At 41.4% G+C, this 19,745-nt stretch overlaps 1 protein-coding gene across 1 annotated transcript in view; it reads right to left on the bottom strand.

Moving 5' to 3' along the window:
- Positions 1-19,745, bottom strand: part of LOC126457198 (piwi-like protein Ago3) — a 195,987-nt gene that overhangs the window by 44,528 nt on the left and 131,714 nt on the right. The gene's annotated exons all lie outside the window — the stretch shown is intronic.

Raw genomic sequence — 19,745 nt, 5'->3', positions numbered from 1 at the left:
ATGATGTGATGTAATCAGCCGAGGTCTACGTGTAGAATCTTTGAGTAACAACCACAGCGTCCTGGGTCTAAACCCAGCCTTAGCTTAACAATGAATAAAAATCATCAGCAACAGCAGCCAAAGGCTTCCATATAAGGAGTCACCCTCCTCCTGTCAACAGCCTAATCAAAGGGGGCAGGGGAGCGGACAGAATTTCAGAACATCTTGCCCCTGGGGGTGGGAAACGTTCTTACAAGGCAGAAAAATCAGCAACAGTCAATGCAAAGGGTATGAAGAAGGGAATGGAAACCACTACATTTAAGATGCATAATGTGTATCCACAGGAATTGTGACCTTTAACTGAAAAGGTATCATGATAACCTCTCCACTGGCAAAAGATTCCGGATTAGTCCTCCATTCTGATCTCCAGAAGGGTACTGCCAAAGGGGAGGTAAATAAGAGATAAAGACTGAATAATTAACAAAAGAGTATAACACTGTATAAGACTTGTTACTTCACAAAACAAAAAACAAAAAAACACAGTAGTCTACGACTATAATATAAATGAGTCACTGTTGGAATACCTGGGAATAACACTTTATAGGGATATGAAATGGAATGATCACATACACTCAGTCATGGGTAAAGCAGGTTGCAGACTTCGATTTATTGGTAGAATACTGGGAAGTGCAATCAGTCTTCAAAGGAGACTGCTTACAAATCACTCATGCGACCGATTCTAGAATACTGCTGAACTGTGTGGGGCCCGTATCATATAGAACTAACAGGGGATATTGAATGTATACAGAATAGGATAGCATGAGTGTTCACAGGTTTGTTTGATCTGTGGCAGTGCCACAACGATACTGAAGAAACTGAACTGGAAGATTCTTGAAGATAGAAGTAAATTATCTGAGAAAGTCTATTAACAAAGATTCAAGAACCGGCTTTATGAAATGATGACTCTAGGTAAGCACTACAATCACCCACATATCACTCACATAGGGATTGTGAGGCTAAGATTAGAATAATTACTGCATGCACAAGAGCATTCAAACAACCATTCTTCCTGCACTCCACATGTGAATGAAAGGAAGAAACCCTAGTAACTGGTACAAGAGGATGGACCCTCTGCCACGCACCTCACAGTGGTTTCCTGTTGTAGATATAGTGTGGAATGCTAAAAGTTTTATGTAATAGGGATGCTAGTAAATCCAGAGAGGAATGTAAATACTGTCTAGATATTGTTGGAGGTCAGTGAAATGAAAGAGAAATGATTCAAGGATTTCTGGTCAGAAGAATATAAACAGCAACAGGAAATGGTATAACACGAGCAGGATTTGTTATGGACAGGAAGACACCAAGAGAGCGAGTTTCTGTGAACAGTTCAGTGATACGATTATTCTCAACAGAATCAGAAGTAAACCGCTACGAACAATAATAGTACTGGCATACATGCTGATGTCACAAGAACAAGTTGAAGAGTTAGGGAGAGAATATGAGGATACTGGATAGGTAATTCAGTGGGTAACGGGAGATGATGATCTAATAACGATAAGCAGTAGTAGGAGAAGGACTAGAAGAAAGGGTTACAAAAGAATATGGGCTTGGAAGTAGGAACGAGAAAGAAAGAAGAATAACTGAATCCTGTGGTAAATGTCAAATAGTAATAGAGAACACACTGTTGAAATATGGCAGTAGTATGCTTAGAAAAAGCATGGAGATAAGGGAAGAGTCAAGCAGGATTACATCATGGTCATAAAGTTTTCAAACTCAATTATTAAACTGTAAGGTATACGTAAGAGCAAGTGGAAAGAAAAGGAACACCAAAGTACAGTAGAGTGCCGTTAATCTGAACTAATTAGGACCGGACCCTGTTCGGATTATCGATTTGTTCGAATTAGCCGGAATTACGGTGACGAGTTTCTAGAATGAAGTATGCCAATCAGATAAGTAGGTACATCATGGTAACAAATGGGAACAAGTGTGGGAACAATGACTCACTCTCACTCGCTGCCCTTGTTCTTGTGCATTGTTGAGACCTTTGTGGTGTTTGAAGTCAGTGCACTGTCAGTTGGCTCGCAAAGTGCTTGGTTACGTTAGTAATCAATCGCTGGCAGGCGTAAAAGTTGTATTGTATTCGATCAGCTATAGTGGCGTATGTATTTTCGTCACGAGTAAACAGAAACATACAACGTTAACTCTCAAAGAAAAACTTAATGCTTTGAAGCGGATAGACATTGGTGAGAATGTATCTCAACTAGCAACGGAACTGGGTGTTGGCAAAGCAACCATTTGTGATTGGAAGAAGAACCAAGTGAAGCTTGAACAGTCCTGTGCAATGTCTTTGGAAAAAACACTCGAAATTCGACAGACTTTGAAACAGTCACAGTACGATAAAGCGGATGAAGCTCTTTTCCTTTGGCTTACACAGGAAAGAGAAAGGGGAACTCATTTGAGTGGAGCACTGGTTCAGGAGAAGCCTGTTTACCTGAACAAGTTAATAATAGTGATAAGCCTTTTAGTGCGAGTAAGGGTTGGTTGCACCGACTCAAAAAAACGTCATGGAATCCATCAGCTAACAATTACTGGAGAGAAGCTTTCTCCTGACTGTGATGCAGTGAAGGAAGACTTGGGGAGTTTATAAAAAATGATAAGAGAGGGAAAGTATTCTTTCCAACAAATTTATAACACTGGCGAGACTGGCCTGAATTTTAGGGCATTGCCAACAAAAAGCCTAGCATCAAAAGCAGACCACCATGCTCCTGGTTTCAAAATGTGCAAAGATTGTGTGACTTTATTAGCATGCAGCAATGCTGCTGGTAATCACAAGCTGCCTTTAACGCTGATCGGCGAATCTGCTATGCCCAGAGCTTTTAAAAACTGCAACATGAAGTCCCTGCCTGTATAGTATCGCAACCAGAGAAAAGCATGGATGGATGGTAAGCTGTTCAAAGAATGGTTTCACGGATGGTTTGTTCTCTCTGTTTGACGGTTTTTCAAGGAAAATCATTTGTCTCCCCATGCAATCCTTTTGATTGATAACGCACCATCTCACACCAGCACTGAGGAATTATGTGATGGAGAAATTGTGGCGAAGTTTTTGCTGCCGAATGTTACATCACTTCTACAGTCGATGGACCAGGGTGTACCGCAAACATTAAAACTGATATACAGAAAAAAAAATTTTTAAGAATGCTGATCCAAGATGATAGCATTCCTTTAGCGGACAAAATATAAAAAAAAAGACCAATGGGAAGGATGTTGTTTATTGGGCCACTGAGGCATGACAGAATATTTCAGAAAATACTCTGAGAAAATCGTGGAGAAAACTGTGAACATCTCTTGAATTTCAGGACGACCTAGTTGAAAATTAAGAGGAACACATTAGAACATGATTATCTTTTTAACAGGTTATACGAAAGACTTTTGCTTACGTACTTTATTTACAACACTGAACATGATCAGAATGAAGAAGGAAACGCACATTTGCACATGTCAGCACTCAACCACTGCCTTTGTGACAATTACAAAGGCAGTGTCCAAGATCTGACAGACGCACAAACACACATGTGGGTATATCTCTTTGTGTCAATCATATCCAAAGGTGTAAATAAATCGCAGAAGAAAAAGTCTTTCGTGAAGCCACATTAAAAAGATATTAGTGTTCTAATGTGAGATTTATTATTGATAAGCATAATAAAATTACAGTAAAGTAACACAATAGTGGTTAAAACACTACAGTTGGCAGCCTTCCTAAACTGAGAACAATAGGCACAAAATCTACAGCTTCTTGCTGACAATATCACTCGGTCACACACATTCTGGATGGAGGGCGGAAACTGTCATGTTATGGAGCATCTGGAGGAGCAATGTTTACACCTGACATCAGGTTGTACTACACTAAGACTGCATGCTTACTACGATTAATGTATTTCACACGAAATAACAGCGAACAGTGAGAGCCCATTGTAGACAGGGCCCTCTTCAAACGCAGTGTTTATTTGTATAAATGAGAGTCAAATTAAATTAAAACTGTTATAATACAACATTGTGAGCAGAAGGAACGTTGCTATTAGAGTGACTATTGTCAGATCATGATTATCATTAATGCATTGACTCAGCGGACTTTCCCACCCTTTCAAACACAGCAATTTTATAATACAGGGGGCTGTGACCCAGCACACCGACAATGAAAATCTTGTTGTGACTCTTCAAGCTTCCTGGTGGATGTGTTGTAAATAGTCTTCATGGATTTGCCGCCGGATCACATTGTGCAAATTCCACAATAATTCCTCGGAGCAACTGTCCGACATCATCAGGTGGTTCAACTTTGCTCGTGGCTAGGTAAGACTGACAGTATCTGCACATAGAACATGTGCGTGAAGAATGCGCAGCCACAGAAATCGAGCATGCGCAGTGATTTGCCCTATTCAAGCTCTCACGGCCAAAAATCGCAGAGTGGCTCTCCTGCACGTGCTTTGTACGCTGCATTTGTCAACAGTGCGGCCTCATGTTTCTCACCAACAGCCGTACTAGGCCAGTGTTATGACGGGACTGTTATCGAATAACCTTGATTTTCGCATCTTGATTTAATAGCAGCCAACGCAGGGTTCTAGGCTGTGCTCAGTTGAAATCCCATATCCTTGTTGATGAGATTATCGGCTGTGCGGATATATATTGCTTTCTTAATGACGCAGTCCCAGAAAGATGATGCCGGGGTAAAACTTCCGTCTTTTCATAAATCATACGATGTCCTGTATTCAGGCAGTGTTCCGCAATTGTCGACTTTTCCGGTTGACAACGGCGTGTTTGACGCTGTTGTCCATCACAGCAGTCTTGTACTGTGCGGCATGTCTGGCCTATATACGCTGCCCCACACTGACAAGGAATCTTGTACACACCACATTTGCTCAGTCCAAGGTCATCCTTAAGCGAACCCAAAAGGTTTCTCAATTTTGCGGATGGTTGAAAAACACACTTAATTCCGTATCTTTCGAGGACTCTTCCGATTCTTGACGACATGGCACCAAAATATGCGAAAAAAAGCCAAAGTGGTGGGTGTCTTCATGTCTTCATTCAACTCCATGGATTGGACTCGCCTAGGCCTGAATGCACTACGTATCTGTATCTCAGAATAACCGTTTTGTTGGAACACTGTCTTCACATGTTGAATTTAACTTGACAAGCTCTCAGGATGCTCTATGAACTAACATACGTAATGCACTACCGCATTGTGCAGGATGATGGCAGCTTGTGGCCTGCAGATATAGATCTGTATGCGTTGGCTTGCGGAAGACGCTGTGTCCCAAGGTTCCACCTGCTTTCCTTTGTACCAACACACCAAAAAACGGTAAAGTACCATCTTTTTCCACTTCCATTGTGAAGTTTATATTCGGATGGGGCGAATTCAGATGCTGAAGAAATGTAGGTAGAGTATCAAGTCCATGTGGCCACACCACAAATGTATCATCCACATACTGCAAAAAACAAGAGGATTTGACAGTGGCTGACTATAGTGCTTTTTCTCCAAAGTCCTCCATAAAATAATTGGCCACCACAGGAGACAGAGGGCTTCCCACGTAAGTTTTGATGTTGTGTCTTTATTTATTAAGGTGCCCTTGCAGGACTCTTTGGAGCTCGTTAGAACAAGTTTGAGGAGGACATAGTAGCATTATTCAAACATGTGCTCACTTCAATATACTTCTTATTTCAAAACCAATATTTTGAACAAATGGACGGTGTCGCCATGGGAAGCCCTCTGTCTACTGTGGTGGCCAATTATTTTATGGAGGACTTTGAAGAAAAAGCACTACAGTCAGCCACTCTCAAACCCTCTCGTTTTTTGCGGTATGTGGATGATACATTTGTGGTGTGGCCACATGGACTTGATACTCTACCTACATTTCTTCAGCATCTGAATTCGCTCCATCCGAATATAAACTTCACAATGGAAGTGGAAAAAAATGGTACTTTACCTTTTCTTGGTGTGTTGGTACAAAGGAAAGCAGATGGAACCTTGGGACACAGCGTCTTCCACAAGCCAACACATACAGATCTATATCTGCAGGCCACAAGCTGCCATCATCCTGCACAATGCGGTAGTGCATTACGTACGTTAGTTCATAGAGCATCCTGAGAGCCTGACGTGCGAAATCCAACATTTGAAGACAGCGTTCCGACAAAACGGTTATTCTGAGACACAGATACGTAATGCATTCAGACCTAGGCGAGTTCAATCTATGGAGTTGAATGAAGACATGAAGACACCCACCACTTTGGCTTTTTTTCGCATATTTTGGTGCCATGTCGTCAAGAATCGGAAGAGTCCTCGAAAGATACGGAATTAAGTGTGTTTTTCAACCATCCGCAAAATTGAGAAACCTTTTGGGTTCGCTTAAGGATGACCTTGGACTGAGCAAATGTGGTGTGTACAAGATTCTTTGTCAGTGTGGGGCAGTGTATATAGGCCAGACATGCCGCACAGTACAAGAATGCTGCGATGAACATCAGCGTCATACACGCCTTCGTCAACTGGAAAAGTCGGCAATTGCGGAACCCTGCCTGAATACAGAACATCGTATGATTTATGAAAAGACAGAAGTTTTAGCCCCGGCATCGTCTTTCTGGGACTGCGTCATTAAGGAATCAACACATATCAATACAGTTGATAATCTCATCAAGGATACGGGATTTCAACTGAGCACAGCCTGGAACCCTGCATTTGCTGCTATTAAATCACAATGTGAAAATCAAGATTCTTCTATAAAAGGCCCGTCATAACACTGGCCTAGTACGGCCGCTGGTGAGAAACATTTGGCCGCACTGTTGACAAACGCAGCGTACAGCACACATGCGGGAAAGCCACTCTTCGATTTTCGGCACAGGGAATTTGAACAGGGCAAATCATTGCGCATGCGTGATTTCTATGGGTGCACATTCTACGTGCACGTGTTCTAAAAACTGGACATCTGTGTGCGGATACCGTCAGTCATACCTAGCCACGAGCAAGGTTGAACCACCTGATAATGTTGGACAATTGCTCCGAGGAAATATTGTGGAATTCACACAATGTGATTCGGCAGCAAACCCATGAAGACTATTTACAATGAAAATCTTGCTTACTGTGCTAATGCTATGTTACATGACCATTAACTTTGCGTATAATCTAGATTTTCTGCTTTGTTCCAATTTAATTTTGAACAGGAAAACGAAGCATTTTTTTTTAAGAAATCTGTATGAGAACCAATGTTAAAAGTCGTGATAATGTCAAAGAAAACTTAAAATGCGGGAAATGTTGTAAGACAGAATCATTACCGTATTTATTCGAATCTAAGCCACACTCGAATCTAAGCTGCACCTGAAATTTGAGACTCGAAATTCAAGGGGAGAGAAAAGTTTTAGACCGCACCTCCAAATCGAAAAAAAGTTGGTCCATTGTAATATGAGACACAATTTAGGTCAAATGAATGGCGATACAGTTACAGTAGTTTGGTTCGAGTCGTAAGCTTAGCAGTTAAGCTTTACCAGGTAGGCATTGCTATGCGTCAGGCGCTCCGTCCGCATTTATACAGCTACCCTTCCTTTTTCACATGCTTCGTCTGGTTTGAAGTGATTGCTTATTTTTCTTTGATCTGATAAGTGCCGTTCTCTTTGGTATAGGTTTTTACGTCACTCTAATCTGAAAATGCATTATTGTACTGTGTCATGCATTGTTTGTCGCATTCTGATAATGAGTGTTTACGGCCTGTCGCCACTCACGGCATGACTTGGTTTTGTGTGCGCTACTGCCGCTTACAATTAAAAGAAAAGAGACGAATCATCTCATTAGCGAAACAATGGCAAGAGACTGCTATTTGTTGTCACTTACACTGCTGCTTTCTTTGATAATGATAAACAAGAACCAAATAATAGACTGCGTATGATAGAAGATGTTCTAAACGAGAGTTTATCAAACATTTTTTTCAGTTTGAAAATCTTTGCAGACGCTTCTTTAGTACATTACATTCTGCACAGAAATTAGAGTCATCTTAGATTTAAAAATCTAGTCAGTTGCCGTGCTTCATTTCTGACTGTATCACTATTCGGCACAAGAATAATAGAAATATAAACATGACATGATATGTATATCCTTCCACGTTTGCTGTTGTCTCACTCTTAGTTTCGTAGTTTATTAGGCAGACAGGATTTAAGTGAGATAGCAGCAAACATGAAAGAATACATGGCAAAATCTTTACATTCGTATTATTCTTATGGTGAAGAGAATACTGCATGTGATTCACAATTCATAAAAGTTCCTATTAGCAACCATCTCTTGTCACAGGTAGGAAAAAATTCAGAACGTAGATTTAGCCATATTGACAGACAAATATCCCAAACAGTCTTGCCAGTCGGATTTTCGTAGTACATTGAAAGGCTGCTACATTCGAAGATGAACAATACGGAATTTGTATTTACTTCATTGGATAATGTATGAAAATGCAGTGGTCGAAACTCGGGGCGGAGAAAACAGCTCGTCTTCCACTTTTTTTTTTTTTTAAATTTATTTACTGACGCAGAGGTTATGGTGCCAGTATTTATCTTTGTGCCTGCAAAGCATGCCTGTGTAGCGCTACATATATTCGACGGCAGACGTTAATTGTGGCGGCACCTACCAACATTTTTCAGAACTTTCGCTTACTTTGCAATCGATTCTAAGCTGCAGGCGATTTTTTGGATTACAAAAACCGGAAAGAAAGTGCGCCTTAGATTCGAGTAAATACGGTAATTACAGGAAAGTGTTTTATTGATAGAATAGGACTTCTGCTGGGGGAAAAATGCAGTAACATAAAAATGGGGTTTTACAGTAGTTATGACCTGCTCTATTGATTTGTAAGCAATGTAACTGCTGCAACTAGCTGAATTTATTGCAGAACTTAAGTACAGAAGAACCTCAACTAACCATAACTTTTGGGACCAGGTGGTGGTCAGATTGCTATGGTGATCAGATTACCAGAGGGGAATGCAGTTCTCATTTACAGAGCTCCGCACATTGTAATAAATTATAATTAAGTAAGAAAAATTACATTTCTAATTAAAGGAAGGGCAAACAAAAGAAGGTAGACACAATGATTTCAAGAAGAGTGAAATGTTTTCTTGTATTAATTTCTTAATCTTTGACTTAGCGGCTGCACCATGCTATTTCTTCGCCAACATTATGTCCATAGCTGTGGTGGTTGGCTGTTGTTCAAAATATTTAAGGGCAGTTTTTGAATACATCATATGCTGGAAAGTGGTTGTTGTTCTTATCTTGTTCCTTTTCTTTATCATCTGACTCATCTTGCTCAACACTATACTGTTGCAAGAAAAGATTACAGCAGCTGTGTTACCTTCTGCTTGTCATTCCTCTACATTAGCATGCTGGATATCATTCTGATGAGCCTGCAAATTAGTGTCTGCCCTTCACTGGCAAATGAGAGATGAAGGTATCCTACAACATTTTTACTGTAGTTTATGCATATATTTCTGTCCCTTGTATGCATGGCTGCACGGCTTAGAACGATGCCTCATTCATTTTACTATATTGTGGCATTATTTTTGTTCCGTTTCCAGATAATTTGGTGATGCCTTACAAGGGTGAAATGCGTAATACTTATTAATAAAAGCAGATTGGCAAATGAGACTGTTTTCATTAAAAACATATATGAATAATCTAGTGGATAATGTTGGAAGCTCCAAGAGGTATTTGCGGATGACGCTGTTGTACATAAGAAGGTTGCATCAAAAGACTGCAGCAATTTGCAGGAGGACCTGCAGACGATACATGAATGGTACACTGACCGTCAATTGTCCCTGAATGTAAATAAAATATAACCTACTGCACATACACAGGAGAAGAAACCAATACTGTACAACTGTACTAGGGGCAAACAAATTGCTATAAAAAGTAATTATTGTAATATACCTAGGAACTACCATCATCAGGAGTAACTTTCAACAGAGTGACAACATAAAACTAATAATTTATCCACACAAGTGGCAGCTTACGAAACTATTATTCACAATTCTTGGGTATTGCTTATCAGTGTGGGATCCTTAGCACGTTGCATTACCAGAAGACAGAGATAAGATCACACAAAGTGTAGTGTGTTGTTTCATCACAGGAACATTTAGTCAGCATGTGAGCATTACAGAGACACTCAATGGACTGCAGATACTGACTCTAAAAGAAAAGCACTGTTCATTACAGAGAGGTTTACTACTGAAATTCTGATAGCTGTTCTGGGAAGCGTTTAACAAAATATTACATCCTCCCACATACATCTAGCAAAATGGCAATGAGGAAATTTGAGAAATTAAAGCTAATATGGAGATTTACCGACAATCATTCTTCACAAATGCCATTTGCAAATGGAAAGGAAAAGTGGGTGATCAAATGGAGGTACCGGAAGTACCCTCAAAGACTTACCATCAGGTGGCTTGCTGTGTACTGATGTAGATGTAAATGTTGAAATGTTCAAGAAAAATCTAAACGATCATGAATGTGAAGGTTAAGAAAGGGACGAATAATGGAATAGATTACACTATAGCTAGACTTGATTCACACACCATAGTAATACATGAAAGGCTCCTTTCAAAACTCGGAGACAATATACCCCAAACACTGAAAAAGACAGAGGACAGGATGATGAAGATTGCTGTGGGAACATGTTCAACAAGAGGAACTAAGAAATATAGGTGGTCAAACCATGGTGGATGCCTTGACAAAATGGAAGCAGGAATGCCAAGAGTGGCGTTTGCACAACAAAGAACACATATTTTTAAAATTTAAGGTAGTTCGATGACAAACAGCAAAAGCGACATGAAACATTAAGTGTATATATGATAGAAGACCAAATCAGTTGAACTTGAAAAGGATATTCAGAAAAAACAAGACTCAAGAATTCTACAAAGTGTTTCAATACAACTTCTCTAAGTATAACCAACCAAAACTTAGTTATTGAAAAGAAAATGGAAAGCCAGCGTTCAACAAAGAGGACTGAATTATTAGCTAAATATTTTGAGAAACTATTAAACTGTGATAACCCAAAAGTGTGTTTACATCTAAATTTCTGAAGTGAAGTCACCAGGTAAGAAGGAATCATTCAAGATGTGAATAACAACAAAGCAGCTGGCGAAGATAGAGTTGTCACAGAGTTGTGGAAACTAGCTGAAGGAAATCTATTGCAAACATTAAAACAAGTAAAGCAGACTATGTGGCTAATCATAAGAAATTCAAGAGGGTTGGAAGCGTAAATTCAGGTTTTACGTAAGAAAGGAGATTAAACTGATGCCATCAACTACAGAGGAATATCAATGTTCCCTGTTCATACAAGATCCTTTCTAAAACACTGCATAATAGGTTACAGGTGCACACAGATGACAAGATTGAAGAGTATTGAGGTGGATTTCAGGAGGGAAGGTCATTTGTGGAACACATCCTGCATCTTAAGCTCATAATACAAAACAGAATAACAAGATACATGCCCTTTGTCACTGTGTTACTGGACTTTACAAAGGCATACCACTCTGTTGACAGTACAGAGGCATACCACTCTGTTGACAGAACATCAACAATTCAAATATGGGAAGAATTTGGTGTAGATATAAAACAAGAAATATAATTTGATAACTACTAATGAATACATAATATGAAGCTAAAGTTTTAGCTAATATGTCTGAAACTTTTGATGTACAAACAAGCGTTACACAAGGAGATGTTCTGTTGCCTATTTTACATTACAGAAAAATTAAAATAGTCAATAAAAGTAAATATCTTGGTGAGGTAATACAGAAGAACGGCTGTGAGACATGGGGCTAATAAACTCAGAACAAGGAAGATGGAAATGGCCTTTCAGTTACCGGTAACTAAGGATGTGCACAATAAGATCCATCTCCTCCTCAGCAAAGTTGCACACAATAAGATCCATCTCCTTTGTAGCAAAGTTACAACACTATGTTATGGTAATAAAATGTTTATACTCAGCCGAATGCCTGCATTTGAGTGAGACCAGAAATACAAAACAAGGAAAAGAAAGAGGAAAGTCCTAAGCAAAATAATGGGGCCAATAAAACACGAAGAATATACGAATAAGAGTAATGAAGATCTGTACAAAAAAATTGAATGAATAGATGTAATGGTGGGAAAATGTAGAATGATGTTTTATAACCATCTGGTTCAAATGAATAAAAATAGGATATGCAACAGAATTTTTGAATATGTCAACCATAAAAGAAGTCCCTCTGGTTGCCCCAAGGAATCACTAGTAATCTGAAACAGGTGAAGAAAATGAAATTCTGTTCAGAGATACATTTTTACAGATTTTAGGTTCTCATCTCCAGAGTGAACCAAAAAAAGAAAAATTTGAGATCAGTAGTCAAAAGTTCAGAAACAACAACACACTGATCAAATGAAGAAGTACTGAAAAGAAAGTAAACCAACAGAACAAGCCAGAAACTGTGCCCCTCCTGGCCTGTCCAGTTTACTACTAACTATGCAACTTTTTTGGATCATCTGACTAAGTTTTGATGAATTAGGAAAGGGGACGGAGGCAACCATAAAGAAAAATGGGGAAGGGGGGATGGCCTGAATGAGATACATAGTAACTCATCAACAGAACAAGCTGAGAATGGTACCTCTCCTGGTTTGTTCATTTGACTTCTAACTACGTAACATATTCATATAATAGAGGGAAACATTCCACGTGGGAAAAATATATCTAAAAACAAAGATGATGTGACTTACCAAACTAAAGCGCTGACAGGTCGATAGACACACAAACATACACACAAAATTCAAGCTTTCGCAACAAACTGTTGCCTCATCAGGAAAGAGGGAAGGAGAGGGAAAGACGAAAGGATGTGGGTTTTAAGGGAGAGGGTAAGGAGTCATTCCAATCCTGGGAGCGGAAAGACTTACCTTAGGGGGAAAAAAAGACGGGTATACACTCGCACACACACACATATCCATCCACACATATACAGACACAAGCAGACATATTTAAAAACAAAGAGTCTGGGCAGAGATGTCAGTCGAGGCGGAAGTGCAGAGGCAAAGATGTTGTTGAAAGACAGGTGAGGTATGAGTGGCGGCAACTTGAAATTAGCAGAGATTGAGGCCTGGTGGGTAACGGGAAGAGAGGATATATTGAAGAGGAAGTCCCCATCTACGGAGTTTGGATAGGTTGGTGTTGGTGGGAAGTATCCAGATAACCCGGATGGTGTAACACTGTGCCAAGATGTGCTGGCCGTACACCAAGGCATGTTTAGCCACAGGGAGATCCTCATTACCAACAAACACTGTCTGCCTGTGTCCATTCATGTGAATGGACAGTTTGTTGCTGGTCATTCCCACATAGAAAGCTTCACAGTGTAGGCAGGTCAGTTGGTAAATCACGTGGATGCTTTCACGCGTGGCTCTGCCTTTGATCGTGTACACCTTCCAGGTTACAGGACTGGAGTAGGTGGTGGTGGGAGGGTGCATGGGACAAATTTTACACCGGGGGCAGTTACAAGGATAGGAGCCAGAGGGTAGGGAAGGTGGTTTGGGGATTTCATAGGGATGAACTAACATGTTACGTAGGTTAGGTGGACGGCGGAATTACACTCTTGGTGGAGTGGGGAGGATTTCATGAAGGATGGATCTCATTTCAGGGCAGGATTTGAGGAAGTCGTATCCCTGCTGGAGAGCCACATTCAGAGTCTGGTCCAGTCCCGGAAAGTATCCTGTCACAAGTGGGGCACTTTGTGGTTCTTCTGTGGGAGGTTCTGGGTTTGAGGGGATGAGGAAGTGGCTCTGGTTATTTGCTTCTGTACCAGGTCGGGAGGGTAGTTACGGGATGTGAAAGCTGTTGTCAGGTTGTTGGTGTAATGGTTCAGGGATTCCGGACTGGAGCAGATTCGTTTGCCACGAAGACCTAGGCTGTAGGGAAGGGACCGTTTGATGTGGAATGGGTGGCAGCTGTCATAATGGAGAGCCATGTGTGAAAGCACCCACGTGATTTACCAACTGACCTGCCTACACTGTGATGCATTCTATGTGGGAATGACAAGCAACAAACTGTCCATTCGCATGAATGGACACAGGCAGACAGTGTTTGTTGGTAATGAGGATCTCCCTGTGGCTAAACATGCCTTGGTGCACGGCCAGCACATCTTGGCACAGTGTTACACCATCCGGGTTATCTGGATACTTCCCACCAACACCAACCTATCCGAACTCCGGAGATGGGAACTTCCTCTTCAATATATCCTCTCTTCCCGTTACCCACCAGGCCTCAATCTCTGCTAATTTCAAGTTGCCGCCACTCATACCTCACCTGTCTTTCAACAACATCTTTGCCTCTGCACTTCCGCCTCGACTGACATCTCTGCCCAAACTCTTTGTTTTTAAATATGTCTGCTTGTGTCTGTATATGTGTGGATGGATATATATATGTGTGTGTGTGTGTGTGTGTGTGTGTGTGTGTGTATATACCCGTCCTTTTTTCCCCCTAAGGTAAGTCTTTCCGCTCCCGGGATTGGAATGACTCCTTACCCTCTCCCTTAAAACCCACATCCTTTCGTCTTTCCCTCTCCTTCCCTCTTTCCTGATGAGGCAACAGTTTGTTGCGAAAGCTTGAATTTTGTGTGTATGTTTGTGTGTCTATCGACCTGTCAGCGCTTTAGTTTGGTAAGTCACATCATCTTTGTTTTTAGATATATGTAACATATTCAGATCATATGATGATGATTCACTACGAAGTCAAAACCAATCTTGATATTTGTGTGACCAGTGACCAACAAATAACATAAAAGAAGACTAACATATCAAAATACCGTACACAGAAAGGACACCTAAAAGTGTCACTTTCATCAAACATGATAGGAAAACTTCTGAAATCACATTCTGGATTGCATCAACTATCAATGAATAAAGCGGTAAAAGGTTGAAAATGCCATCACAGCATGAATTACAGGAAGATAGAAAGATTTATTATGTTGATATTTTCCTTACAAGCTATAAAAAAACTGGGGGAGAAAGAAGACCAGCAATGAGTCACTGCACAAAGCTTATCATGAAAAATAAGCTCCTCTTTTTTTTATTATTTATTTATTTACTTCATAGATTAATTACATATTGTGCAAGTTTGCTTCTTGTTATTCACTAAACACCTTCAACTTTACAAGTAGCAAGAAATTATATATTTTATTTTGAAAGTTTCGTTTAATGACAGTATTATGAAAATAATAGACTGCTACTCACCATATAGCTGATATGTTGAGTCATAGACAGGCACAACAGACTGACTACTAAACACACAAGAAGGCCTTCTTCTGAAATAGACACCAAAAACACACACACACACACACACACACACACACACACACACACACACACACAGAAATTCACGCAAACATAGCTCACACACGTGACCACTGCCTCTCGCAGCCAACGCCAGGCTGTGAGCAACTGTGCAGTATGGGAGAAGCAATCTGGGTGGTGGGGGTAAGGAGGCAGCTGTGGCGGCTAGGGAGAGCAGGGTATGAGTGGGGGACAGTAAAATCGTATTTGTGGGAGCATACAGGGACGAGACGGATGGAGGGTGTGGCTTCGGCAACTAGGTACTTTTAGGAGGTCAGACAGAGGGCGGGATGGGGTAAATCAGAGAATTAAAAAGACAGTGGGCACACTTGTAAAACAAAAGTCTGTGGAGTCAGAAAAAGTAAAGGATAGGTGGGTGAAGGATAATATCTAATGAAGGCTGAGGCCAGGAGGGTTACAGGAACATGGGATAATTTGCAGGGAGAATTCCCAACTGTGCAATTCAGAAAAGTACTTGTTGATAGCGAGGATCCAGGGGACACAACTGTGAAGTAGTTATTAAAATAAAGACCGCTGCAATGGTCAGCATGCTCAGCAACTGGGTGTGCCAGCTTTTCCTTGGCCACAGTTTGTCACTGGCCATTCATGCAAACAGCTTGTTGGTTGTCATGGATGCACAGAACACAGCTTACCTTTCAGATCACATAACTGGTTTTCAAAGGTAGCCCTCCCTTCGATAGGATATATGATGCTTGTGACCAAATTGGATACGTGGTGGTGGGAGGATGTGTGGGATAGGTCATGCATCTAGATCTATTACAGAGATATGAGCCAAGAGGCAAGGGCTTCGGAAGCAAGCGTTGTGTAGGGATGGAAAAGGATAGTGTGTAGGTTCAGTGGGTGGCAGAATACCGACTATGGGAGTGGTGGGAAGGATAGTGGATAGGACATTCCTCATTTCGGGTCACAACGAGAAAGAGTCAAGACCCTGGTGGACAGTATGATTCAATTGCTCCAGTCCTGTGTGACACAGTCACAAGCAGAATGCTCCTCTGTGGGACTTTGGGAGGTGGTGGGTGACTGGAGAGAAGGCATGGGAGATCTGTTTCTGTACAAGACTGGAGGGTAATTAATGTCTGTAAAGGCCTCAGTAGGATCTTTGGTACATTTCGAGATGGGTTTGGGATTCCTCTATATGGCCATGAAAAGATCAGTTGGCAAAGGATAGTGCCACACTGGTGCCCACTGCCATACCTTAGATATATATATATATATATATATATATATATATATATATATATATATATATATATATATATATATATATATATATAGGTGATTCCTTCAAAGGAGAAATAATTGTGGTTGAAGACATAGTTGGTGTTGGTGACTGGGAAGGAGATTGTAGGTTTGTAATACCTCAGGCAGTGCAAAAGGTACTGCTCAATAGCGGCAAGGTCATGAGCATTAGAGACAGTTGTGTGGAGGTAGATGGCATCAATAGTGGTGAGCAGGGCAGCATGTCATAAAGGAACAGGAATTTGTTATCTTTCATATATGATGGCAAGCATGCTGAAGGTATTGGTCTATGAGAGCAGATTCTCTCAGTGGTGAACGTGTTAACTAACTACAATGGGAAGTCCTGGGTGTTTGTGTTTATGGACTTACAGAAGCATATAGGAGGTAGGTGTGTGGTAAATGGGGTCAGCATGGCAGAGTTTGTTGGTCGACGAATCTGACACATGGGGGAGTCATTCTGCCAGGTAATCCTTGCAGTTCAAAACAACATTGGTGAGGCCTTTGTCAGCAGGTAGGATAATAAGACCGGGATCAGATGACCCAAGTAACAATGCAGGAACAGTATGTGGGACTGGTTTCTGGCTAGGGGTAAGAAAACTTTTCAGTATTGGTGCGGACGGGAGGCGGAAGGATACATGGTGGAGGATAAAAACGCGTGAAAATACTTAAATAACGTAGAAATATGCGTGAAAATACTTAAATAACGTAGAAATACACGTGAAAAAATTCACAAAAATACACCAACATACATTGGAAAAATCACAAAAAGGATGGAATGGATGACGCATGGGGACACAAGATGAAACATGAGGGAGTAGGCCAATACGGAAAGGCAAAAAAATGAACAAACCTATGTGGAAACACACCACTTCAAAAAAACTCTCCAATCTGTCCACATCCTCCTCCCGCCCTTGACCACCACTATCCACCACCTCTATGACAGCTTCCAAACCTCCCCACATCCCCTCATAGCAGACAAACCCTCCCTTGCATACCTACTAACTTAAATCCACCCTTGAAACTTTCCTCCCACCACAACACAAAATCCAGAACCTCACCGTAAAGAATCCAGAGCCTAAACAAACCTGAAACACAGTCAAATCTTTCCTCCAAAAGCCTTAGCCTTTCTGAAGTCCTCACCTTTTGCCCCACTCCCAAACTCTATCATGCTGGACTTGTTAAAGACCTTCTCTCCTTAACCAATATCTGAAGAAAGAAGCGAAATCCACCACCTAAAATCTCATCCTGATCTTATTATATTACCTGCTGACAAAGGCTCCAGCACTGTTGTTTCGAACCACAAGGGTTACCTGGCGGAAGGACTCCAGCAGCTGTCAGATTCCTCCATCTACAAACTCTGACAAAGTGACCCCATTCCAGAAATACAGCAAGATCTCCAGTCTCTCCTCAAATCCTAAGGCCCATCCCAGAACCTACCTCTCTCTCTGTCTCTGTCTCTGTCTCTCTCTGTGTCTCTCTCTCCGAGTACTTCTTTCCTGGTCACCATCACTATGCTCTCAACCACAATTAAGTTTCTTCTAAGGTGTGACCTACAAAAAAAAATCTGGAGTTTGGCAATGGTCACCTGCACGGAACTATTCTATGCTAACTTATCAAAGGGGGGTTTGGAGGAAATCTTCCTAAACACATAGAATCCCAAACTTCTCACCTGGTTCAGATTAACTGATGAAATTTTTGGGATATGAATTGAGAGGTGAGGACTTTATATCCACATTCTTCCAGGACCTCCTGTCCCATTCGCCTCATCTGGTCCTCCTTAACCCAACAAGCCACCTTCATTAATGTTGACCTCCACCTCAAAGATCACGACATCATTATCTCCATTAATATCAAACCTACCAACCACCAGCAATACCTCCACTTCGACAGCTTCCACCCTTTCCACACCAACAAGTCACTTCCATACAGCCAAACCACCCATGGATGTTGCTTCACCAGTGATATACAGACCATCTCGAATATACCAGTGGTCTCAATGAGGCCTTTACAGACCGTGCCCTGAAATGAGGGCTGTCCAACCCAGTATCCTCCCCAACCCTCCCACGGTGGTATTCTGCTGCCTACCAAACCTACACAATATTCTTGTCCATCCCTTGCCACCCTGCTCCTTGCCTCATGAATTGTATCCCTGTAATAGACCTCAATGCATGATCTGTCCCACACATTCTCCCACCACTAGTTATGCAGTTTGGGATCACAAGCATCACCTATCCCATCGAAGGCAGGGCTACCTGTGAAACCAGTGATGTGATTTACAAGCCAAGCTTGTTTACAAGCTAAGCTGCAACCACTATGTTGCATTCTATGTGGCCGTGACAACCAACAAACTGCCTGACTGCAAGAATGGCCACTAACAAACTGTGGCCAAGAAACAACTGGACCACCCAATTGTTAAGCATGCTGCCCATCACGAAGTTCTTCATTTTAATGAGTGCTTCACAGCCTGTGCTATCTGGATCCTAGCTACCAGCAACAGCTTTGCTTTTCTCAATTGTGCAGGTGGGAGCTCTCTTTGCAATTTATCCTACATTCCCATAACCCTCATGGCCTCAACCTTCGTTAGTCATTGTCCTTCACCGACCTATCCCTTCCCTGTTCCGACTCTGCAAGCTTCTATTCTACGAGTGTACCCCCCTCCCCCCTTTATTTTAGTTCTATTCCTTACCCCCTTGCCCCACCCTCTGCCTAACCTCCTGACTGCACCTAGCTGCTGTAACCACACCCTACCTCCACCTTGTCCCTGTACACTGTCCCCCAGCTGTACATTGCTCTCCCTCTTCCTCCCCACCCCAGCCTGCTCCTTACTCCCAACCACCAAGATCGTTTCTTCCATCATGCACAGTTCCTTGCAGTCTGGCCTTGACAGCCAGAGGCAGTGGTCACATCCTGGTGAGCAGCAATCTATCCTTTTCATAACATTGTCATTATTCCAGCCTGAATATTTCCACAAGTTTTGTTTATATTCACTCGTGTTGCAAATAAGCAATACAAAGAGGTGATGAGCACAAAACCATTACTTTAACCCTCTCCGTGCAATGCTAGACATGCAATTCTGAAAAAAAGGGACTTGCGACTTTCCCTCTGCTAGATATTTCAAGTTTTCAAGTACAAAGAACATCAAAAT

The sequence above is a fragment of the Schistocerca serialis genome, chromosome 2 (assembly GCF_023864345.2).
Source record: "Schistocerca serialis cubense isolate TAMUIC-IGC-003099 chromosome 2, iqSchSeri2.2, whole genome shotgun sequence".
Classification (NCBI taxonomy): domain Eukaryota; kingdom Metazoa; phylum Arthropoda; class Insecta; order Orthoptera; family Acrididae; genus Schistocerca; species Schistocerca serialis.
Note: the sequence above shows the minus strand (reverse complement) of the source record. Positions and strands in the feature narration are given on the sequence as shown.